The sequence below is a fragment of the Pseudophryne corroboree genome, chromosome 1 (assembly GCF_028390025.1).
Source record: "Pseudophryne corroboree isolate aPseCor3 chromosome 1, aPseCor3.hap2, whole genome shotgun sequence".
Taxonomy (NCBI): Eukaryota; Metazoa; Chordata; class Amphibia; order Anura; family Myobatrachidae; genus Pseudophryne; species Pseudophryne corroboree.
This window is the reverse complement of record NC_086444.1, coordinates 724,753,789-724,780,443: the sequence shown is the minus strand read 5'-3', so window position 1 is coordinate 724,780,443 and position 26,655 is coordinate 724,753,789. Positions and strand designations below refer to the sequence as shown.

The following is a 26,655-nucleotide window of genomic DNA, read 5'->3' as shown; positions in this document are numbered from 1 at the left end:
CAGAATTTTAAAGACTTTAATCAACTTTTTATGGTACACAATGAAGCCCTGCACGGATCTCACAGATCCGGCCGGGATTCCTTGTGTTTTGTCAGGCAGTGTTTTACTCATCACTCCCGTAAAACACTGCCTGATATTACGAATCACATCGACATCGGAAAAAATTATTGTGCAAAACTCGGCAGCTTAGTGAATGATCGTATCAGGATTCAAAAAGTTGCACTAAAATGCACCCGATACCATTCGAGTTCAAACACCCTTCAAAACGGCCAAAACACGAATCTTTGTAAATATACCCCCAGGTGTGACTGAAGTGCTGTAGAGTGGAGGTTACAACAGGAACATCCTCTGAAGGGAAGAGTGGTAACTCTGGAACACGTGGATGAGATCCATAGTTGATAAAAAAATGGGGTCTCGCCAGTGAAAGAATGGTACTGATGATTATGGGCAAATTCTGCCCAGGGTAACAGCTCCACCCAGTCGTCCTGTGAAGGAGAGAGATAAACGCGGAGGAAAGTCTCTAAATCCTGGTTGACTCTTTCAGTTTGTCCGTTAGTTTGTGGATGGTAAGCAGAAGAGAGCTTGATTTTTATTTATAGAGCAGAACAGAGAGCTCTCCAAAATCTTGCAGTGAACTGTACCCCTCGATCTGAGACCACCTCCTGAGGTAATCCGTGTAACTGAAATTGTTCTCGGATAAATAGTTCAGCCAATTTTGGAGCCGTTGGTAGATCTGTCAACGGGAAAAAATGTGCCATTTTCAAGAAGCGATCAACGATCACCCAGATGGTATTGCAACCCTTGGAAAGGGGTAACTCAGCAATGAAGTCCATAGAAATATGGGTCCAGGGCCTCCTAGGAATGGACAAAGGACGAAACAATCCGACAGGAGGCAGACAAGGAATTTTGTGCTGGGTACATTGAGGACAGGAGTTAACGTAATCCTGTATATCTCTCTTCATGGTGGGCCACCAATAAGATCTTCATTAGAATTCAAACATTTTTTTGACTCCAGGGTGACCGGAGAACTTGAAGATATGAACCCACTGCAGTAATTTTGGTCGGAATTCAGCTGGAACGGACATCCTCCCAGGAGGAGGACCTAGAGAAGTGGGAGCTTCAGAAATGGAGACAGGACTGAGAATTAAACTCTTCTCAATGGAATTCTCTTCATCGGACGCAGTTAGGGAGCGGGACAGCATCAGCTTTAGCATTGAGAGTCCCAGTCCGGTACTTAATAACAAACGAGAACTGAGTGAAAAAGAGTGCCCATCTAGCTTGACGGGGATTCAAACATTGGGCGGTCTTGATGTGTAACAAGTTCTTAAGGTCGGTGTAGATAGGAATTAGATGTTCAGCACCCTCCAATAAATATATCCACTCCTCCAAGGCGGATTTTATTGTCAGAAGTTCCTGATCTCTTATAGTGTAATTCCATTGAGCAGGTGAAAACTTTTGAGAGTGGAAACCACATGGATGCAATTTCCCATCAGAAGTGTACTGCGAAAGGACGGCTCTGACACCAACTGAGGAGGCATCGACTTCCAAAAAAAACGGTTTCTCAAAATTTGGCTGCTGAAGTACTGGAGCAGATATAAATGCAGATTTCAACTGGGCAAATGCTTATACGGCTTCGGGAGACAACGAACTCGGATTGGAACTTTTCTTGGTCAGAGCAGTTATGGGTGCTACAATGGTGGAAAACCCTTTAATGAACTTCCTGTAATAATTTGCAAAGCCCAGGAATCTTTGCACCGCTTTCAAGGAGAGGGGTTGAGTCCAGTCCCAAGTGGCTGTAAGTTTTTCCGGATCCATGCGAAGCTCTGTGCCCGAGATGACATATCAGAGGAACGGAATTGATGGCACTTCAAAAGTACACTTGGAAATTTTGTCATATAGGTGGTTTCTACGCAGTCCGTGAAGTACCTCCTTGATCTGTATCCTATGCTCTGCTCTGGAAAAGATCAAAATGTCATCCAAATAAACCACTACACTCTGGTATAGCATGACTTGAAAGATTTCGTTCACTTATCCCTGAAAGATGACAGGAGCATTGCTGAGGCCAAACAGCATTACCAGATACTCATAATGCCCATCCCTGGTTGGCAAATGGGACGTTCATTTGTATCCAGCGATATAAGACTTGTATGTAATGTCTACGTGTATATTGTAATGGAGTCTGTGACACAAAATAGTTTCCAACCTGTACTTTAAGTGAACCCATAACTACATAGATATGGGAGTAGAGGACACTGATGTATAGTGGGGAGTCGGAGGTTAGTTTATGGCTCTTACCTTATCTAAGAAGCTGTAAACGACATTACAAAAAGCCAGGCCAGGTGAAGAAATCTGACCTCTTGAAACTTAAAAGAAAGACAGCTGTTGAAAGTGAAACCAAAGCAAATCTGGTTTCTCACTGCCCAGGTACACAGCATTGAGAGAGTTAAGAAAAGGGTTTGGGCCCGCAGCTTTGAGGGGGTTATATCTGTCCCTCACACACATACACACTTTTTTGTTCATTGTGATGGAAGTGGTTGCCCGTGCCTGGATGAATGTCTATAGTCCTGTGAAGCTTCCTCACACAGATCTTAATACACTATGTAAGCGTAATTAGGTTCTGATTTTCTTTATTTCCTTTTTGTTTATTGAGACTGCTAGTAACTTCTATATCTTTTCTAAACTCCTTAAATTCTTTGTAATCTTTTTACCCTTGTAAACCCGAATATATTTCTTAAATATAATAAACATATAATTAGATCTGACTGCTGTGTTCTTGAACCCAAGTCAAGCCAGTGAAGTACATTACCTATTGTTTCCACGAGATATTAAGATTGGTGGTTACAGGTGAAGCTAAAGACACCTGCAATGTCCGTAATACATTGAAAAGTCTTTGCTGGTCACAGCGGAGATTCGCATGGCACTGGCACAATTCTCGGATTTGTGTATCCGGAGAGTGGGGTGGCCAGGTCCGTGACAAAGTGGCTGGCAGTGGTGGGATTGATAAATAACTTTTTACAAGAACTTGAGTGAGTGGGAGTAATTCCACTTCACCAGAGTCAGAACTCGGGCTTACAAGAGACATTATTTAGAAATTATATACCGTGAACACAGTCTCTGTTCCCCTTCTCTTGTTTTTCTTTTCTATTATTTTATTTTGGCGAAAATGAGACCAAAGATGACTAAGTCTAAGCATATGAGGAAGGATGATGGCAAACCTGTGCATGAGAATAGTGCATCGGCCTGTGCTGCAGAGGGAGAGTTCTATGGCAGAAAGGAGTTATGCAAACCGATGAGAGGAGAGAGAGATAGAGCTTGCCAGTGCTGCACACCTGGTGCAGAGGGAGAATTCTATGGCAGAAAGGAGTTCTGCAAACCATCAAGCTGAGAGAGAATGTAAGCTACAAATGGCTCCGCGACAAGAAAGTGATTACTCGCGACACCATTGGACCAGAGAGGGCACTGTTAAACCTTGCCTGGATCAAGTCCCTAGTATGACTGACTTAGGGATCTTGGACAGTACTGCATATACCCAGTAGAAGTTGGGCACCTCTTACAGCTACACTGAAGGTCCTGACCTGAATAAGTATTTACAGTGTGCATTTGCATATATGAAGACATATCCAGACTGGGCAACCCTTATGCAGCTGGTGCAACAGTTCCCTGCTGAACGCCAAGCAGCTCTGGAATGTGAGGCTTCCAGGGAGGAAAGGCAGACTGACCGCCTATACCAGCTGGAGCCGGGTAGGCTTAAAAGTCAGTCCACAGGCTAAGATTCTCCTGTTAGCATGCCCTGGTCAAATGATTCCACTGTGTTTCAACGGGACGGAGGCATCCAAACAACTGCCCGCTGCATTTTGGAGAATCATCTGGCTTTGAACAGTACAACGGATACCAGACAGAGGTCTGACACCTCTGCCAGTACCAGGGAGACGGCAGAAAGTACTGCAGCCAGGGAGGATGCAGGGCAACCATCCGAGACCGCGTCAGAAGAGCAATGGGGGTATAGCCCAGATTACCTGTTTTCCAGGATGAGTACGGATGAGCTAATTAAAGAATGTCAGCTTCAGGGTATCCCCTGCCGCAACACTTCCCACAGGGAGATGATCACGCAGCTCACCTATGCACAGGAAGATGAGAGCAATGCCTTCAGCCAGTATCGTGCACAGTTTCTCAGCTGCAGTCCCGATGCAAGTCCTGGGTCACTGCTGAGAGAACTGGCGGACTGTTTTGAATTAGCGCAGCAGGAGGCCTATGATTGGGGAAAGCTCGCTACCCCATTTTGGAAAGATCATTGCTGCAGAATGAAGGATGAAAGACAGCGACTATGAAAGCTTCTTTTATCAGCGGGAGAAGCAGTAGTCCAGCCTGCAGGGCTGCCCCAAGAGGAACAGGCAACCCCAACATCTATAGTCGGTGTGGACTATGTTACAGAGTTCTCGCATCCCAAGGTGCAGTGCACCCTACTGGGAGGAGCTGTTGATGCGAACAGCATATTACCACCATCTGCGCAAAATTTACAGCTGAAAGAGGCTAATTCAGGAGGATCTGATTGTAGAGAAGACTAGAGGTGTGAGTGTCAGATGATATTCCCAAGAATGTGTTCGGGAAGACTGACTTTGGACAATTGAAAGCACAATGTGTGCCTGACATTTCTAAATCTGTTGAAATATGTAATTCATCCCAGGTAGTATGTGATGATGCTAAACATTGCAATGAGGTAACTCTGTGTACAGTACCTGTAATGCTATGTGATCATTGTACATACTCCAATGTGATAGGGGTATATGGTGGTGAGCCTCTGATTGGTGCTAGTAGTTACAGTTGTGTGGGTTTAGGCAAGGAACCTGATATACAGATGTAGCCACCTTTATCTTGACTGGCTGAGGCGTTTGTCCTGATCGAGCATACGCAGCGTCCCGGGGCGTAGGGAGGCGCGCCTAGTCACAGAGCGGCGTACCTAATCGCACGGAGAGCGTTTGGCATTACCTTTACATGTAATACCTGTGATCATCCACCAGATGTCACTTTTTACAATCACCACTGCGCATGCGTGTGGTCTCCCGTAAAATACAATACTGAAATATATAATAAGGACTACTTTACTAAGGCGTCTCATTACGCTGCATACAGTAAATACTCATTACGCTGCATTATTTAATACAGTAAATACTCATTACGCTGCATTATTTAATACAGTATATACGGTACAGATGCAAAAAGTACAGCATACAGTATATGATCCATCTGCAGTACTTTATGAATATGTGAGCGTCCAAGTCCCGCAGACAAAACAACATAAAACCAGTAGTGTACACTGTCGCAAATGGACGTGTTAGAAGTTCACTATTGCCTCTTGAGAGTAGGAATTTTGTACAGTATGTTAGCGTCCTAATCCCGTAGCCATTACAGCATAATCAAAACCAATGGATTTATACATCTGTCTGCGGCGAAGTGGTGAAGTGTTCCACTTCCTATACTCAGAGTCCCGGGTTCGATTCCTAAAGTAGAAATGCATGTTAGTTTTTTCCAGACACTTTATTTTTTTTATTCACATAAACCAGGGCAAAGCTGCAGGAGCGGTTCTACTGTTAAGGTTTTATGCACCGTACAGTACACATACAATTCTGTAGCAGGGTAGACTCAATAGAAATGGCTACCACCTATGACTCCTTGCCCCATGGAGGCCCTAGGCTACAGAGCAAGTAATAGTCCAGATTTTGCAGGCAATGGGGCAATGCTGAAGGAGCGTCACAATCCCCTAGCTAAAATACACAGGGGTGATAGGAATAAGTGAGGTTTATGCACATTACGGTACACCGGACTAGATTGCATAGCACACTGGCAAAATGGCCACCGCCCCTGAACCCCCACCATTTGGCAGGCAGCGCTCGGATATGGAGTGAGAGATGGTATAAGTTTTTCAGGCTACGGGGCAATGCTGAAAGAGCGTCACAATCCCCTAGCCAAAATACACAGGGGCGATAAAGATAAGCGAGGTCTATGCACATTACGTTACACCGGGCTCGATTGCATAGCAAACTGACAAAACACAAGTTTTACATAAAGCAGTGCAAAGCTGCAGGAGAGTTTCAACTGTCAAGGTTCTATGCACCGTACGGTACACATACAATTCTATAGCAGGGCAGACTCAATTGGAATGGCTATCGCCTGTGACTCCTAGCTCCATGGAGGCACTCTGCTATGGAGCAAGTAACAGCAAAGATTTTGCAGGCTACGGGGCAATGCTGAAGGAGCGTCAGAATCTCCTAGCTAAAATACACAGGGGTGATAGGGATAAGCGAGTTCAATGCACATAACGATACACCGCAAAGTTCCCCATGGTTTTGATTATGCCTTTTCTTTGAACACTTTATTTTCCACTGCCTCGCCCTACCCCCATCCCACTTTCCCCTTCCCCCCCTGGGAGCCTGCAAAGTACATGCAGTAGACAGGGAGGGAGTGTCACAACTGAGGGCCTGAGCTGACGGGAGGCAGCCTCAGTTGTAGGGGCTGAGATGTACCGGAACCTGGGAGGTTGTATCAGACCCCTGGACATGTAAGTAACATGAATAATAACAGCCCGAAGGCGTGACCACGACAACTTGGATAAATGTTAATGATGTTTATTATGACAACTCCGCAACACAGCAGCAGTAAAAGAAAACGTAAAAGTCAGCAAAGAATAAATACAGTTCCTGGGTACTACAGGATGGCAGGAGCCACAGGGCACTGGTAGTGTGAGATAGTTCTTATGATCTTCTAGATGGAAAGTCCTTACCAGGCCCGACTGTAGCAATGGAGATAACCCAGGATTGTGCCAGCTGGTGTTCCAGGAAAAGCTGGGTTGCTGAAGATAAAACAGCTGCTGTGGATACTGGCTGGAACCAGACTGTTGTTAGCACGGAGTGGATACTGGCTGGAACCAGTCAAATAATAAATGAACTTGGGAGCGATGAAATATGAACTGAAATGTAGAACTTGAGAGCGGAGAAATAATAATACCGGTGGAGAGTGGTAAAGTGTAGAAAGGACACCGGCCCTTTAAGGGAAGCTGTACTCTGCTGGAAGCTGAGCTGGAAGCAGGTAATGTTGTAGCTGGAAACAGATGAATCCACAATGGATTGGAGAGTCAGGCTACACCGCAGGTGGAATGCTGGTGCGGGTCTCTATGGTGGAAGTCTTGAGACAGGAGCTGGAACCTGGAAGACAATCACAGGAGAGAGACAAACAGGAACTAGGTTTGACAACCAAAGCACTGACGCCTTCCTTGCTCAGGCACAGTGTATTTATACCTGCAGCAAGGAAGGGATTGGCTAGGCAATTATGCAGATTAACAATACTGACAACAGATTGGAGGAAATGATCAGCTGACAGAATCCAAGATGGCTGCGCCCATGCAGACACTTGGAGGGAAGTTTGGTTTGTAATCCATGTGGTAATGAAAACAGTAATGGCGGCGCCGGCCACTGGAGACAGGAGACGCCAGGCTGACAAGTGCACATCCAACCACGCGGACACAGCGGAGGCCGCGGCTGACGTAATCGCCACTCTGACACTCTGCATGCAGAAGCTCAGGGACGGCGGCGGAGGCCGCGGGAGACGCCATGCCAGATGTAATATGGCGCTTACTGTGACAGCGTCCCAGAGTGACAGGAGAGGATACAGGAATGTACACATCAGGATAACAGATGGAATCCGGTCCTGGAGCGCTGAGCCAGCCTTAGGAGGCATCTGATGGGTAAGAAATGGCGTCCAGATACCCGGATCCTGACAGCACCCCCCCCTTTAGGAGTGGCCCCAGGACACTTCTTTGGCTTTTGAGGAAACTTGGAATGGAATCTCCGGACCAAGGCAGGAGCATGGACATCAGAAGCATTGGTCCATGAACGTTCCTCAGGACCATAACCTTTCCAGTCAATAAGATATTGTAGTTGACCGTAACGGTGACGTGAGTCCAGGATCTTGGCCACTTCATACTCAACGCCTCGTTGAGTTTGGACTTTCGGAGTTGGAGGAAGTGAGGAATGAAACCGATTCAAGATCAGCCGTTTCAACAGGGAAACATGGAATGTCCTGGGTATTTTTAAGAAGGGAGGCAACTGGAGTCTGTAAGCAACAGGATTGATGACTTGTTCAATCTTGAAAGGACCGATATAGCGAGGTGCAAACTTCATACTGGGAACTCTTAACCTCAAATTCTTCGTGGATAACCATACCCGATCACCCACCTTGAGAGCAGGAACTGCTCGACGCTTCTTATCCGCAAACTTCTTGTACCTGAACGATGCCTTGAGCAGAGCTGATCGTACGCTCTTCCAGATATTGGCAAACTGATGCAAGGTGATATCCACTGCGGGAACAGAAGTTGCTGGAAGCGGTTGGAACTCAGGGACTTTAGGGTGGAATCCAAAGTTAGTGAAGAATGGTGTTGAAGCAGATGAAGAATGATACTGGTTGTTATGACAGAACTCGGCCCAGGGAAGTAATTGAACCCAGTCATCTTGAGAGGAGGACACATAGATGCGGAGGAAGGCCTCCAAGTCCTGATTCACCCTCTCGGTTTGACCATTGGTCTGAGGATGGTAAGCCGTGGAAAACTTTAGCTTGACTTGGAGGACTTGACATAAACTTCGCCAGAATTTGGCTGTGAATTGAACTCCTCGATCTGAGATAATTTCTTCAGGAAGACCGTGGAGTCGGAAGATCTCTTGTATGAATACTTGAGCCAACTTGGAAGCTGACGGAAGACCGGTGAGAGGAATGAAGCGTGCCATCTTGGTGAACCGGTCAACTACCACCCAGATGGTATTGAACTTGTTGCACATGGGTAAGTCTGTAATGAAATCCATCGACAAGTGGGTCCATGGTCGACGGGGAACGGATAGTGGAACCAGTTGCCCCACAGGCGACTGGCGGGATACTTTATGTTGGGCACACTTTGGGCAAGATGCAATAAACTCCAAGACGTCCTTTTTCAGAGTTGGCCACCAATAGGACCTAGAGATAAACTCCAGGGTTTTTTGGATACCTGTATGTCCGGCAAAACGGGAAGCATGGGCCCAATGCATGAGCTTCTTCCTTAGCATCGGCTTCACAAAACTTTTCCCTGATGGGGGCGTAGAGTCCATCCCTACCGTGGAGAATGCCAACGGATTTATAATAGGATGCTTGTCTGAAGACTCTGACTCATTTTCTTGCTCCCATGAGCGGGAAAGGGCTTCGGCCTTGCGATTCTGAGAGCCCGGACAGAACTGGAGTTTAAAGTCGAACCTGGAAAAGAAAAGTGCCCATCTGGCCTGACGAGGGTTGAGACATTGTGCGCCCTTCAGGTATAAAAGGTTCTTGTGGTCTGTAAGTATGGTGATTGAATGAGAAGCTCCCTCCAACAGATACCTCCACTCTTCTAGAGCGAGCTTGATGGCTAGCAACTCCTGGTCGCCAATGGCATAGTTGCGCTCAGCTGGGGAGAACTTCCGGGAGAAGAAACTGCAAGGGTGTAAATGGCCATCTTTAGCCCTCTGAGATAACACCGCTCCTACTCCAACGGAGGAGGCATCCACCTCTAAGATGAAAGGAGAGTCGATGTCAGGCTGTTTCAGAACAGGCGCAGAGATGAACCTTTGTTTTAAAAGATGAAATGCTTGCATGGCTTCTTCAGACCACTTGGACGGGTTAGCACCCTTCTTAGTGAAAGCAGTAATAGGCGCCACAATGGTGGAAAAGTCTCGTATAAACTTTCGGTAATAGTTGGCGAACCCTAAGAACCTCTGGACCCCTTTGAGGGTTAAGGGTACCGGCCAATTTTGGATTGCTAGTAGTTTCTCAGGATCCATCTCTAGTCCGGAACCGGACACAATGTACCCTAGAAACGGAATGGACTTGACTTCAAAGACGCATTTTTCTAATTTGCAATAGAGATGATTGACACGGAGACGGGACAGAACCTCTTTAACCCAAAAACGATGTTCCTCTAAATCGTTGGCAAAAATGAGGATATCGTCTAGATAGACCACGACATGACGGTATAGAATGTCTCTGAAGATCTCATTGACAAAATGCTGGAAGACAGCTGGAGCATTGCTCAATCCGAAGGGCATGACGAGGTACTCATAATGTCCGTCACGGGTGTTAAAGGCGGTCTTCCACTCGTCACCCTCACGGATCCGGATGAGATTGTATGCACCTCACAAGTCCAGCTTTGTAAAGATGGTAGCTCCGCTAACTCTGTCAAAGAGCTCAGTAATCAGGGGTAAAGGATAACGGTTCTTGATGGTAATGTCGTTCAAACCTCTGTAGTCGATGCACGGCCGCAGACCACCATCTTTCTTTTTTACAAAAAAGAAGCCTGCGCCGGCTGGAGAAGAAGAAGGTCGAATGAACCCCTTTGCTAGGTTCTCTTTAATATATTCCTCCATAGAATGCGTCTCAGGCAGAGACAACGGATAAGTTCGGCCTCGAGGTGGAACCTTCCCTGGAACGAGATCAATCGGACAGTCCCATTCTCTATGAGGAGGAAGGATATCAGCAGAAGCTTTACTGAACACATCCGTGAAATCTTGATATGGAGGAGGTGGAACATCAGACGACCTGGGGGAGGAAGAACAGACAGGCAATACTTTAAACAAACATGTCTCAGCACAGGAGGAACCCCATGCCAGGATTTGCGTAGTCGCCCAATCAATTGTAGGATTGTGAAGACGGAGCCATGGAAGGCCCAGGACCACAGGATGTGTGGCTCTTGGAATCACTAAAAAAGAAATAAGTTCGGAATGAAGAACTCCCACTCTCAGACGAACTGGTAGAGTCCTTAAAGAAATAACTGCATCAAAAATTTTGCTGCCATCCACGGCAGTTAAAGAAATGGACGAAGGAAGTCTCTCGGTGGGTAGGGACCACCGTTTAACATAGGCTTCGGTAATAAAGTTCCCAGCTGCTCCGGAATCAAGGAGGGCAATGACGTTCCGGTAACGTTGAGCAACTTGAAGCGAGACTGGGAGATTACAATCTTGAGGAGATGGAGAGGAGATCATTACTCCTAGCCGGCCCTCTCCTTGGCGAGCTAGGATTTGGAGTTTCCCGGACGTTTGGGACAGGCATTAATGGTGTGAGATGGAGCTGCACAATAGAGACAGAGAAACTCGGAGAGACGTCTTCGGCGCTCAGCAGGAGTTAAACGGGAACGGCCAAGTTGCACGGGCTCATCTTTAGATGGTGACAGTTGACGAGGAGGAGGAGCAGAAGATTTTGGAGCAGATGATCTTCCACGCTCAGTTGCTCTCTCGTTCCATGCCAGTTCGGATGCCAGGATCTGGAACTGTATCAGATATTGTCCTACAGTACGTGACCCCTGGCGTAAACGGAGAATCTCGGATGAAGCTGAGGTTACCCGGCCTGGCTCGCCGAAGATGCGCCTGAATGTTGACACGAAGGCAGTGTAGGAAGATAGCAGGGTGTCGGACCTCTCCCATAACGGTGATGCCCAATCAAGGGCTGAGCCACTGAGAAGAGAAATAATGTAGGCAATTTTTGTACGGTCACTGGGAAAATTGCCAGGTTGTAGCTCAAACTGAATCTCACACTGGTTGAGAAATCCCCTGCAGAATCTTGGAGATCCGTCAAATTTTGCTGGCGTTGGAAGATGAAGACGTGGAGCAGAAATGGGTAAGGTGGGTGGGGTTATAGCTGGAGTCACTGTGGTTGACGCACCAGACGCGCCTGATCCATGGAGAGTTGTCTGAATCCCATCCAGCCGAGTAGAGAGATCCTGGAGACAGCGGATGATGTGGCCCTGTGCAGCCTCCTGATGTTCTAGTCGGGCTGCCAGTTCTTGCATCGGCCTGGCCGCTTGATCCTGGTCTCCGGCTGGATTCATTAGGTCAGTGCTTACTGTCACAACTGAGGGCCTGAGCTGACGGGAGGCAGCCTCAGTTGTAGGGGCTGAGATGTACCGGAACCTGGGAGGTTGTATCAGACCCCTGGACATGTAAGTAACATGAATAATAACTGCCCGAAGGCGTGACCACGACAACTTGGATAAAAGTCAATGATGTTTATTATGACAACTCCGCAACACAGCAGCAGTAAAAGAAAACGTAAAAGTCAGCAAAGAATAAATACAGTTCCTGGGTACTACAGGATGGCAGGAGCCACAGGGCACTGGTAGTGTGAGATAGTTCTTATGATCTTCTAGATGGAAAGTCCTTACCAGGCCCGACTGTAGCAATGGAGATAACCCAGGATTGTGCCAGCTGGTGTTCCAGGAAAAGCTGGGTTGCTGAAGATAAAACAGCTGCTGTGGATACTGGCTGGAACCAGACTGTTGTTAGCACGGAGTGGATACTGGCTGGAACCAGTCAAATAATAAATGAACTTGGGAGCGATGAAATATGAACTGAAATGTAGAACTTGAGAGCGGAGAAATAATAATACCGGTGGAGAGTGGTAAAGTGTAGAAAGGACACCGGCCCTTTAAGGGAAGCTGTACTCTGCTGGAAGCTGAGCTGGAAGCAGGTAATGTTGTAGCTGGAAACAGATGAATCCACAATGGATTGGAGAGTCAGGCTACACCGCAGGTGGAATGCTGGTGCGGGTCTCTATGGTGGAAGTCTTGAGACAGGAGCTGGAACCTGGAAGACAATCACAGGAGAGAGACAAACAGGAACTAGGTTTGACAACCAAAGCACTGACGCCTTCCTTGCTCAGGCACAGTGTATTTATACCTGCAGCAAGGAAGGGATTGGCTAGGCAATTATGCAGATTAACAATACTGACAACAGATTGGAGGAAATGATCAGCTGACAGAATCCAAGATGGCTGCGCCCATGCAGACACTTGGAGGGAAGTTTGGTTTGTAATCCATGTGGTAATGAAAACAGTAATGGCGGCGCCGGCCACTGGAGACAGGAGACGCCAGGCTGACAAGTGCACATCCAACCACGCGGACACAGCGGAGGCCGCGGCTGACGTAATCGCCACTCTGACACTCTGCATGCAGAAGCTCAGGGACGGCGGCGGAGGCCGCGGGAGACGCCATGCCAGATGTAATATGGCGCTTACTGTGACAGCGTCCCAGAGTGACAGGAGAGGATACAGGAATGTACACATCAGGATAACAGATGGAATCCGGTCCTGGAGCGCTGAGCCAGCCTTAGGAGGCATCTGATGGGTAAGAAATGGCGTCCAGATACCCGGATCGTGACAGGGAGTTCCGATTAGGTTACAAGACATGTGCAACAGTATACTACTGTATGTAGGAAAATCCCCTGCCCAGGCTCGCTGGGCGTTGTTCTTTACCCGGTTTAAGCTTATCATCACTAACATGCCCGGTTCTAAGAACACCAAAGCAGATGCCCTGTCACGCTGTTTTTTTTCCTGTTCATGATAGCCTTTCTTCTGCTACTCCTATTATCCCTGCTTCCTCTATCCGGACCGGCCTCACACAGAGGAAGATTCAGTAGTTACCCCTAACTCTCTGTTTCTGTTTTAGTTAGAGGTTCCCCTTGTTCTCGCCCCGTCTCGGTTTACGCCTTGTCTCCAACTAAGACCGGGGGGTTGATCAGAGTTGGGCAGACTTAATCCGCCCTTCAAACGCGGCTGCCGTGGGCCCAAGCAAACATAGTCTCGCAGGCGTAGACTGATGACGTGGGGGAGACAACGGAGTCAGGGTTTCCGTAGGGGTTGCTGCTGATCTCCGTTCCAACTGCAGCTCACCTTCCTGTACTTGGAGCTTATCTACTCTGTCTCTTGAGTTCCAAGTACAGTGAACGTAACAGTCACAGTATTGCAATGGGGGGTACGGGGTCACTGTTCTTGTTGCACAAGGGATGGAGATCCTACAAGAGTCACAGTGTTGCAATGGGACAATGGCACTTTTAAACAATATCAATACTGGGATTTACCAGTATAAATGTCACTATGTTTCAGTATGCAAAAAGGATGTAATTAGTGAAAGTATCTTAAGATCTCTAACAATGCAGCTTCCACTGTAGTAATTATTCCTTGGACAAATAACTCAGTCTTTACTCCTTGAAGCAACTCAATGGCTCTTCTTATAAATTGTGTCTCTGTCCTGATAACTGTATTCAAACAGGGGCTAGTCTGTGGGATGTTCCATTAAGGGCCTGGTAACACCCCTTCTCTCTATGCGGTAGTAAGCAGTATGTGTGACAAATGGACAATTGGGCCTAGCACTCGCCCGCTTGCAGTTCACAACACAAACAGTGTCGGTGTTCTCACACTGAATCTGTCATGTAGGTCCTCTCACTGGCTGGATCTGTCTCAGCGGTTTTCAGCTTCACAAGATGGCTACTGTGTCCGCGCTTCTGCATAGGCTTGGCGGTGTCTGGTCCTCCGGCTGCGACATCTCACGCCCGCTCTCCTGGTTCTCTGCACTCCAGGAAGCACCCCACCACTTCAGCTCTGCAACGCTGCTCTCCACCGCCCTGTGTGACCACTCGGTTTGCTCTGTGTTTGCTTCTCCCGCACCACTCCTCACAGCACGTCCAGCTCTTACAATGGCTTCTCTCCAACTCCTCCTTCTTCTTCCCACAAGGATCTGCTTGCTCTCCTTCTCTCTGTCCAATCAGCACTCGCCACCTCACCAGCACAGTACACATGAACTGACTCTGGTCCGTCCTTAACCCCTGCTGCATTCTCCAAGCTGCAAACACTGTCTTTACACTTTTAAAGGGGCACACACAATTTTCCAGGGTGCCACAGGGTGCTGATTGCACAGGAGCTGGCACCATGTGGGTAGCAGTGATGTGTGGTCATGGTAGGCAAGGGAGCTAGAGCCTCATCTGTCATACACTTCACTGGATAGAGCACCTGACAGGTAACACTGTGGGCTGCTGTAGTCTCTGTTTCCTGTTTAAGAGCTGCTGCCCCACAGCTGCATACACCTGCCTGTGTTGCAGAAAGTTGCTGCTGTGTTAGTGTACAGAAGAGAAGGCAGATATACTGTAAGCAGTCTGTGGCCCTACAGAACTACATGTCTTAGCATGGCCTGGCCTGCTCCCCCTCCCCACACTGTGATAGCAGCAGTTGGCTAGTTCTTGGTATGGGCTGTTAGAAAGCAGCATTCTGCAGTCACTGGGGGAGGCAGTATGCACAGCTGCAGCAGTGAGGAGTGCTGCTCAGTGCTTTGCTCACCAGTGTGTATACTGCACTGTCTCTGCATCGTCCCCATGCATCACTACTACTACTACTACTCCTATCCAGTCCCCACCACCACCCCCAGCTGCCATGTGTCCATTCTAGTACTACCACCATCATCCCCACCACATCCCTCAGCTGCCATGTGTCATTACTACTACTCATACCCAGTCCCCACCACCTCCCCAGCTGCCATGTGCCATTACTACAACTTCTACACAGTCCCCACCACCTCCCCCAGCTGCCATGTGCCATTACTACTACTCCTATCCAGTCCCCGCCACCTCCCCAGCTGCCATGTGCCATTATTACAACTTCTACACAGTCCCCACCACCACCCCCAGCTGCCATGTGCCATTACTACTACTCCTATCCAGTCCCCACCACCTCCCCAGCTGCCATGTGCCATTACTACAACTTCTACACAGTCCCCACCACCACCCCAGCTGCCATGTGCCATTACTACTACTCCTATCTAGTCCCCACCACCTCCCCAGCTGCCATGTGCCATTACTACAACTTCTACACAGTCCCCACCACCACCCCAGCTGCCATGTGCCATTACTACTACTCCTATCCAGTCCCCACCACCTGCCCAGCTGCCATGTGCCATTACTACAACTTCTACACAGTCCCCACCACCTCCCCCAGCTGTCATGTGCCATTACTACTACTCCTATCCAGTCCCCTCCATGTGTCACTACTACAACTTCTACCCAGTCCCTCCTACAACTACCACCATTACCTCCCCCTGCTGCCATGTCAATGCAGAGCTGCCTGTCACTGCTAGTGGCTGCTTTCCAACTGTGCTATCAGAGGCTGAGAGTAGTTGTGAAGGAAGAGATGTCAGCCAATAATATTGTGCCTAGGGGCGGCCTTGCCCCTAAATTGACCTCTGCCCATTTCTCCTCTAATCTTTCCTACCTGGCAGCTGTAGACTACCTATCTTTTATATAGTCTCTGACACCTCCTACCTGGCAGCTTCAGACTATTGGTACACATACATCTATGGTTACTGCCAATGTCGATCCGATTTGCCGATCAAAAATGTAGTTCATCAGCAAAATCCAGCATGTTAACACCCACAATTGCAATTATTTTTGGTGGAATGGGCTAATAGAGGATCTCTAATATGTTGGAATTCCTTGATCCCCTGACCCAGGCATCAGCAGAGCAAGAAATTTCTCTGATGGCTGCCTGATGTATGGACCCCGTATCTTCTGTATACATCCACCCCTTCCTCCTATAACCCTTCCTGCTACAGCTGTAGACTATCTTCTTTGTAGCTCTTCCATAACAGTAGCTGTAGTCTCCTGTCTATCTGATGCACTACAGGGAGGATGGGGATCTCGGATACCAGCTGCTTGGTCCTAAGTCTTCAACTTATAAGCAGCAGTATGTCTGTGTGTCCATCACAGACATGCAGGGTTCCACATTTATGATGAAATGACGAAACACATTGAAGCCTTCTGACCTCTATTCTAAAATATTCTTAAATGTAATTGTTGGCCTTTGGCCAGTACATGTGGGCAGAGACGGGGGTCTTTCTGGATCCCTGCCTGGCGACTCTTGCTGGAAGAAGCCTATTGAACAAAAGTAGTGATGTGCACCGGAAATTTTTCGGGTTTTGTGTTTTAGTTTTGGATTCGGTTCCGCGGCCGTGTTTTGGATTCGGACGCGTTTTGGCAAAACCTCCCTGAAGTTTTTTGTTGGATTCGGGTGTGTTTTGGATTCGGGTGTTTTTTTTACAAAAAACCCTCAAAAAAAGCTTAAATCATAGAATTTGGGGGTCATTTTGATCCCATAGTATTATTAACCTCAATAACCATAATTTCCACTCATTTCCAGTCTATTCTGAACACCTCACACCTCACAATATTATTTTTAGTCCTAAAATTTGCCCCGAGGTCGCTGGATGACTAAGTTAAGCGACCCAAGTGGCCGACGCAAACACCTGGCCCATCTAGGAGTGGCACTGCAGTGTCAGACAGGATGGCAGATTTAAAAAATAGTCCCCAAACAGCACATGATGCAAAGATAAATTAAAGAAAAAAGAGGTGCAAGATGGAATTGTCCTTGGGCCCTCCCACCCACCCTTATGTTGTATAAACAGGACATGCACACTTTAACAAACCCATCATTTCAGCGACAGGGTCTGCCACACGACTGTGACTGAAATGACTGGTTGGTTTGGGCCCCCACCAAAAAAGAAGCAATCAATCTCTCCTTGCACAAACTGGCTCTACAGAGGCAAGATGTCCACCTCCTCCTCATCATTTGATTCCTCACCCCTTTCAATGTGTACATCCTCCTCCTCACAGATTATTAATTTGTCCCCACTGGAATCCACCATCTCAGGTCCCTGTGTACTTTCTGGAGGCAATTGCTGCTGGTGAATGTCTCCACGGAGGAATTGATTATAATTAATTTTGATTAACATCATCTTCTCCACATTTTGTGGAAGTAACCTGGTACGCCGATTGCTGACAAGGTGACCGGCTGCACTAAACACTCTTTCGGAGTACACACTGGAGGGGGGGCAACTTAGGCAAAATAAAGCCAGTTTGTGCAAGGGCCTCCAAATTGCCTCTATTTCCTGCCAGTATACGTACGGACTGTCTGACGTGCCTACTTGGATGCGGTCACTCATATAATCCTCCACCATTCTTTCAATGGTGACAGAATCATATGCAGTGACAGTAGATGACATGTCAGTAATCGTTGGCAGGTCCTTCAGTCCGGACCAGATGTCAGCACTCGCTCCAGACTGCCCTGCATCACCGCCAGCGGGTGGGCTCGGAATTCTTAGCCTTTTCCTCGCAGCCCCAGTTGCGGGAGAATGTGAAGGAGGAGCTGTTGACAGGTCACGTTCCGCTTGACTTGACAATTTTCTCACCAGCAGGTCTTTGAACCTCTGCAGACTTGTGTCTGCCAGAAAGAGAGATACAACGTAGGTTTTAAATCTAGGATCGAACACGTTGGCCAAAATGTAGTGCTCCGATTTCAACAGATTGACCACCCAGTGAATCCTGGTTAAGCGAATTAAGGGCTCCATCCACAAGTCCCACATGCCTAGCGGAATCGCTCCATTTTAGCTCCTCCTTCATCCTCTCCAGCTTCTTCTGCAAAAGCCTGATGAGGGGAATGACCTGACTCAGGTTGGCAGTGTCTGAACTGACTTCACTTGTGGCAAGTTCAAAGGGTTGCAGAACCTTGCACAACGTTGAAATCATTCTCCACTGCGCTTGAGTCAGGTGCATTCCCCCTCCTTTGCCTATATCGTAGGTAGCTGTATAGGCTTGAATGGCCTTTTGCTGCTCCTCCATCCTCTGAAGCATATAGAGGGTTGAATTCCACCTCGTTACCACCTCTTGCTTCAGATGATGGCGGGGCAGGTTCAGGAGTGTTTGCTGGTGCTCCAGTCTTCGGCACGCGGTGGCTGAATGCTGAAAGTGGCCCGCAATTCTTTGGGCCACCGACAGCATCTCTTGCATGCCCCTGTCGTTTTTTAAATAATTCTGCACCACCAAATACAATGTATGTGCAAAACATGGGACGTGCTGGAATTTGCCCACATGTAATGCATGCACAATATTGGTGGCGTTGTCCGATGTCACAAATCCCCAGGAGAGTCCAATTGGGGTAAGCCATTCTGCGATGACGTTCCTCAGTTTCCGTAAGAGGTTGTCAGCTGTGTGCCTCTTATGGAAAGCGGTGATACAAAGCGTAGCCTGCCTAGGAACAAGTTGGCGTTTGCGAGATGCTGCTACTGGTGCCGCCGCTGCTGTTCTTGCTGCGGGAGGCAATACATCTACCCAGTGGGCTGTCAGTCATATAGTCCTCAGTCTGCCCTGCTCCACTTGTCCACATGTCCGTGGTTAAGTGGACATTGGGTACAACTGCATTTTTTAGGACACTGGTGACTCTTTTTCTGACATCTGTGTACATTCTCGGTATCGCCTGCCTAGAGAAATGGAATCTAGATGGTATTTGGTACCGGGGACACACTACTTCAAGCAATTCTCTAGTTCCCTGTGAATTAACGCTGGATACCGGACACACATTTAACACCACCGAAGCTGCCAAGACCTGAGTTATCCGCTTTGCAGCAGGATGACTGCTGTGATATTTCATCTTCCTCGCAAAGGACTGTTGGTCAGTCAATTGCTTACTGGAAGTAGTACAAGTGGTCTTCCGACTTCCCCTCTGGGATGACGATTGACTCCCAGCAGCAACAACAGCAGCGCCAGCAGCAATAGGCGTTACACTCAAGGATGCATCGGAGGAATCCCAGGCAGAAGAGGACTCGTCAGACTTGACAGTGACATGGCCTGCAGGACTATTGGCTTTCCTGTCTAAGGAGGAAATTGACACTGAGGGAGTTGGTGGTGTGGTTTGCAGGAGCTTGGGTACAAGAGGAAGGGATTTAGTTGTCAGTGGACTGCTTCCGCTGTCACCCAAAGTTTTTAAACTTGTCAATGACTTCTGATGAATGCGCTCCAGGTGACGTATAAGGGAGGATGTTCCTAGGTCATTAACGTCCCTACCCCAACTTATAACAGCTTGACAAAGGCAACACACGGCTTGACACCTGTTGTCCGTATTTCTGTTAAAATAATTCCACACCGAAGAGGTGATTTTTTTGGTAATTTGACCAGGCATGTCAATGGTCATATTCGTCCCACGGACAACAGGTGTCTCCCCGGGTGCCTGACTTAAACAAACCACCTCACCATCAGAATCCTCCATGTCAATTTCCTCCTCAGCGCCAGCAACACCCATATCCTCATCCTGGTGTACTTCAACAGTGACATCTTCAATTTGACTATCAGGAACTGTACTGCGGGTGCTCCTTCCAGCACTTGCAGGGGGCGTGCAAATGGTGGAAGGCGCCACATCTTCCCGTCCAGTGTTGGGAAGGTCAGGCATCGCAACCGACACAATTGGACTCTCCTTGGGGATTTGTGATTTAGAAGAACGCACAGTTCTTTGCTGTGCTTTTGCCATCTTAAGTCTTTTAATTTTTCTAGCGAGAGGAAGAGTGCTTCCATCCTTATGTGAAGCTGAACCACTAGCCATGAACATAGGACAGGGCCTCAGCCGTTCCTTGCCACTCCATGTCGTAAATGGCATATTGGCAAGTTTACGCTTCTCATCAGATGCTTTTAATTTTGATTTTTGGGTCATTTGACTGAACTTTTGTTTTTTGGATTTTACATGCTCTCTACTATGACATTGGGCATCGGCCTTGGCAGACAACGTTGATGGCATTTCATCGTCTCGGCCATGACTAGTGGTAGCAGCTTCAGCACGAAGTGGATCTTGATCTTTTCCTATTTTACCCTCCACATTTTTGTTCTCCATTTTTTAATGTGTGGAATTATATGCCAGTAATATATCAATAGCAATGGCCTACTGTACCGTACTGCTATATATTATATACTGGTGGTCAGCAAAATTATGCACTGTACTCCTAATATATATACTGCACACAACTAAAATGCACCACAGGTATGGATGGATAGTATACTTGACGACACAGAGGTAGGTAGAGCAGTGGCCTACTGTACCGTATTGCTATATATTATATACTGGTGGTCAGCAAAATTATGCACTGTCCTCCTACTACTGCGCACAACAACTAAAATGCACCACAGGTATGGATGGATAGTTTACTTGATGACACAGAGGTAGGTAGAGCAGTGGCCTACTGAACCGTACTGCTATATATTATATACTGGTGGTCAGCAAAATTATGCTCTGTACTTTTACTATATATACTGCGCACAACTAAAATGCACCACAGGTATGGATGGATAGTATATTTGACGACACAGAGGTAGGTAGAGAAGTGGCCTACTGTACCGTACTGCTATATATTATATACTGGTGGTCAGCAAAATTATGCCCTGTACTCCTACTATATATACTGCGCACAACTAAAATGCACCACAGGTATGGATGGATAGTATACTTGACGACACAGAGGTAGGTAGAGCAGTGGCCTACTGTACCATACTGCTATATATTATATACTGGTGGTCAGCAAAATTATGCACTGTACTCCTACTATATATACTGCGCACAACTAAAATGCACCACAGGTATGGATGGATAGTATACTTGATGACACAGAGGTAGGTAGAGCAGTGGCCTAATGTACCTTACTGCTATATATTATATACTAGTGGTCGACAAAATTATGCACTGTCCTCCTACTGCTGCGCACAACAACTAAAATGCACCACAGGTATGGATGGATAGTATACTTGACGACACATAGGTAGGTAGAGCAGTGGCCTACTGTACCGTACTGCTTTATATTATATACTGGTGGTCAGCAAAATTATGCACTGTACTCCTACTATATATACTGCACACAACTAAAATGCACCACAGGTATGGATGGATAGTATACTTGACGACACAGAGGTAGGTAGAGCAGTGGCCTACTGTACCATACTGCTATATATTATATACTGGTGGTCAGCAAAATTATGCACTGTCGTCCTACTACTGCGCACAACAACTAAAATGCACCACAGGTATGGATGGATAGTATACTTGACGACACAGAGATAGGTATAGCAGTGGACTACTGTACCGTACTGCTATAAATTATATACTAGTGGTCAGCAAAATTATGCACTGTCCTCCTATATATACTGCTGACAACAACTAAAATGCACCACAGGTATGGATGGATAGTATACTTGATGACACAGAGGTAGGCAGAGCAGTGGACTACTGTACCGTACTAATATAATACTGGTGGTCACTGGTCAGCAAAATTCTGCACTGTCCTCCTACTATATATACTGCACACAACTAAAATGCACCACAGGTATGGATGGATAGTATTCTTGACGACACAGAGGTAGGTAGAGCAGTGGCCTACTGTACCGTACTGCTATATATTATATACTGGTGGTCTGCAAAATTATGCACTGTCCTCCTACTATATATACTGCGCACAACAACTAAAATGCACCACAGGTATGGATGGATAGTATACTTGACGACACAGAGGTAGGTAGAGCAGTGGACTACTGTACCGTACTGATATAATACTGGGGGTCACTGGTCAGCAAAATTCTGCACTGTCCTTCAACTATATACTACAATGCAGCACAGATATGGAGCGTTTTTCAGGCAGAGAACGTATAATACTGGTGGTTACTGGTCAGCAAAACTCTGCACTGTCCTCCTACTATATAATACTGGTGGTCCCCAGTCCCCACAATAAAGCACACTGAGCACAGATATTTGCAGCACACTGAGCACAGATATGGAGCATTTTTCAGGCAGAGAACGTAGATATTTTCAGCACACTGAGCACAGATATTTGCAAGCACACTGAGCACAGATATTTGCAGCACACTGAGCACAGATATTTGCAGCACACTGAACACAACTGAGAGAACGCTGCACGTCCTCTCCCTATCATCTCCAATGCACGAGTGAAAATGGCGGCGACGCACGGCTCCTTATATATAATCTTTTAGGATCACTTTTAACCTTAGCGGGGTGTAGAGTATGCTCACGTGGTATGCTTAAAACCTTAGTTTTGGCCGCCTGTAACGTTCTCAATGGGTAGCCTCGATGTGCGAATTTGGTCAGCATACTATCTAGTGCCACCACGGTTTCTTGAGGATCAGAAGTAATCCGTCTAACTCGCAAAAATTGTGAGTACGGTAGTCCTCTTTTAAGCGCTAACGGATGGAAACTTTGGTAACTAAGGAGCATTTCCATCCGTTAGCGCTGGTTATTAGCGTCCTGGTTACTATGGAAGCTCCCTGCGACGCGGCGCGCTGAGATGACGTCACCCGCGTGACGCTGCAGCGGACCGGGAGAGTGTTATCGCCGGCGCGCCGTGGAGCAGGGGAGTCTGATTAGGGCTTACTGTGATTTGATTTGGTTGGGGATATATGTATGTATGTTTGTGCACATTTGGTAATACTGCCCTGAGGACGGAGGAAGCTCCGAAACATGTTGGCTTGTTGCTAATAAAGAATTAACGGATTCCAGACTGCCGAGTGCCGCCTGCTTTACTCTTTGATCTGCACATCGGGATACAAGTCCCACAAGGAGGGCACCGCAGCACAGCACTATCATTGGCTATGAGTGCCGGACATCACTTTGTTCTTTATATATATATATATGTTTTATTTTAACCTAAATGGATATTCTCCATTGAATAAAATCCTTTCTTAATTGTTCTAAGGTGTTACCCACTGGTAAAATAACTGTGATAGTCACTTTGACTTCTCCCATCTACACATTAGCTCGCCCTATATGGGTGAGTAAGGGTAGGTCTAATCAAATTATAGTGTCATAGACACGATTCATCTAAAGAAAAATATTTCTATCTTACCCTCTTCCAGCGCCAGAGAATACTTCTTTTTATAAGCATGCATAGTGTGACATATAATGGCAACTTTTAAGTGGCCTAACCAGGGCCGAATCTAGGATTCTTTTCACCCGGAGCATGGCAGTAATGTGGCACGCCCCCCAGCAAACACAGGTCTATTTACTCTGGGACATATTCCTCCCTATAGATGTACCCCCTATAGATGCTTTCCCTATATATATATATATATATATATATATATACTCCCAGTAGATGCACTCTTTAAAGGTACTCTGCAAATATGTACTTCTTCTAGATTTGCTCATGATATATATATATATATATATATATATATATATCCTATAAATGCAATCCCTATGGATGGGATCACTAAAGATGCTCTCACTCACTGTAGTGGCTGTGATCTCCAATGCACAGAGGTGGCCGCCCTGGGGCCGGTATGTGAGGGCAGTGGGCTGCTGCTCTGATGATCCTCAGAAGAGCAGGGTGTGTGGTCAGTGTTGGAACTCAGCTGCTGCTGCCTCCGGTGTCTCTGTTTCTGTGTATACTCACAGTACCTCTCCTGACATGTGATTGGAGGAGAGCCGTGGGAGGCGGGGCCATGCACAGCCTGATATAGAAGTCCCAGCCTGCTGACTGGCTGGGACACTGCAAAACTTTCCCAAGGTTTCCCCAGCCTGGGAGAGACTGTGTGCCAACACAGGCTGCAGCAGTGACCCTGGGAGCGAGGCACATAGAAATAGCTGCTGTATGTATGCTGGTGACCAGGAGATGAGAGGATGCCGCAGTGTTGGAGGTGGAGAGGGGGGACAGTTTGCATCCCCTCAAATCAGGCGCCCCGGGCATGTGCATCTGTGGAGGTACCGGTATAATAACTCGTGCCTCCACCATCTTCTGAATGGCTCCCTGTAGGATAGCCCTGTCTGCTGGTAAAGCCGGCAAGCCTGATTTGAAGAGCCGGTGTGGAGGGAGATCTTGAAATTCCAGCCGGTACCCCTGAGACACAATATCTTGTTAACAGGGATCCAGGCCGGACGACACCCAGATATGACTGAAATGTCTGAGTCTCGCCCCCATCGGCCCTACCTCCAGGCCGCGCAGTCCACCGTCATGCTGAGGACTTTGGCATACCTGAAGCAGGTTTCTGTTCCTGGGAACCCGCAGCAGCAGGTTTCTTGGATTTTGGTCGACCTCTTCTAAAAAAGGTGTTGGATGGTTTGGCCTTTCCTGCTTTAATTACCCGTAAGGACTGTGAAGCAGCTGAAGAAAAAGGTTTCTTCGCAGCAGGTGCAGCTGAGGGAAGAAAGGGTAACTTACCCACTGTAGCCGTGGAAATCCACGCATCCAACGCTTCCCCAAAGAGAGCCTGACCTGTGTAGAGTAGGGTCTCCACACCTTTTCTGGATTCCGCGTCGGCAGACCACTAGCGCAGCCACAGTCCTATGCGAGCTGAGACAGACATGGAAGAAATTCCTGCAGCCATTAAACCCAGGTCCTTCATGGATTCCACCACAAATCCTGTAGAATCCTGAATATTACGTAAAAACAAATCAAAGTCACTTTTACCCATTGTATCCAAATCCTCTAGTCTAGTGCCTGACCACTTTGCTATAGCTTTGGAAATCCATGCACAGGCAATAGTAGGACGTAGCATCGCCCCTGAAGCTGTGTATATTGATTTGAGCGTAGCATCAACTTTGCGATCAGCCGTCTCCTTTAAGGCGGTAGATCCTGGAACTGGCAAAATCACCTTTTTTGAGAGTCTGGATACAGATGTGTCCACTGTGGGTGGGATTTCCCATTTTTTTTTATCCTCAGGAAAGGGAAAAGCAACCAGAACCCTTTTAGGGATCTGGAATGTTTTCTCCGGGTTTTCCCACGCTTTTTCAAAGATAGCATTCGGAAGGTTAGTGAAGCTTTCTTACTGTCTGTGATATTCAACACATCCCTAATAGCGTCTATCATCAACTGCACCCCTTTAGCAAGTGATGCGGTCCCCATGAGCACCGTCTGCTGTATCAGAATTGGTATCCGTGTCATCTTGCATAATCTGGGCAAGAGCACATTTATGGGAACCTACAGAGGGAGGCCCTGAGGTAACAGAACCGAACCAAACTGCCATAGAGTTCTGTAAAACCTGAGTTGCAGATTAATTCTGTGCAACCCTAGTAGAAAACTCAGCCATCATAGATTTAAAAGAGGAAAACCATTCAGGCTCCCTTGCTGGTATCTGCGCTAAAACAGTCCAATCCAGATTACCTGGAATGAGATCATCCTGAGAGGACAAATCCTCTGCAGCATATAACACAGAGTCCCTAGTCATAGCTAAAATGAGACCCCAAATACTCCACACACACACACACACACACACACACACACACACACACACACACACACACACACACACACACACACACACACACACGGGAGGTTAGACAGAGTTTCACCCCCAAGAATGACAGAGATTGGAGACAACTCACACACTGTGCTTTCAATGTATAGGGTGACCCCCACCAGTGCTGACTGTGCACCTTGATAGATTACACAGCCTGTATACAGCCTCACCCCCCCCCCCCCCCCCCCCTTCTACAACCCCCTGGTACTGATAGTGATAGCTGGAGTTGACATGGAGGGACTTGCTTTCACTGACAGCTCTTCTGCAGGCAGAAAAATGGCGCTGAACGCTGCTGGGTCCGCTCTGAGGAGAAGCTCCGCCTCCTTAATGGCTCTGTCTTCCCGCTCTTCTGAAGATTATACTGGCCTGAGGAATTGTGCTGGCAACGATCCTGGGACCCTGACATGCTTGGAGGTCAGTGTAGGGTTTAGGCGCTGGCTCAGGGTGCCCCTCACCGCGCCGCACTATGTACCGCTGAGCCCCGGAGCACAGTTAGTACTGCGCTCCATACCCTGTTGCCGCCATCTTCACACCGGCTCCCCGCTTGCCAGGGGGGGGCGGTGACTCACTCGCCATTGATCTCCTGGCTCTGTAAGGGGGTGGCGGCATGCTGCGGGAGTGAGCAGTCGCCTAGGGCAGCTAACAATCATCACCCTCAGGAACTCGGTGTCCTGTCAGCAGAGATAGTGGTTCAGACCCCGCACTACTCCCCCCCCCCCCCCCCCCCTTAGTCCCA

The 26,655-nt window shown here is 47.5% G+C and overlaps 1 protein-coding gene across 3 annotated transcripts in view; it reads left to right on the top strand.

Annotated features, from left to right (window-relative positions):
- Positions 1 to 26,655, top strand: part of ATP8B3 (ATPase phospholipid transporting 8B3) — a 937,871-nt gene that overhangs the window by 426,407 nt on the left and 484,809 nt on the right. The gene's annotated exons all lie outside the window — the stretch shown is intronic.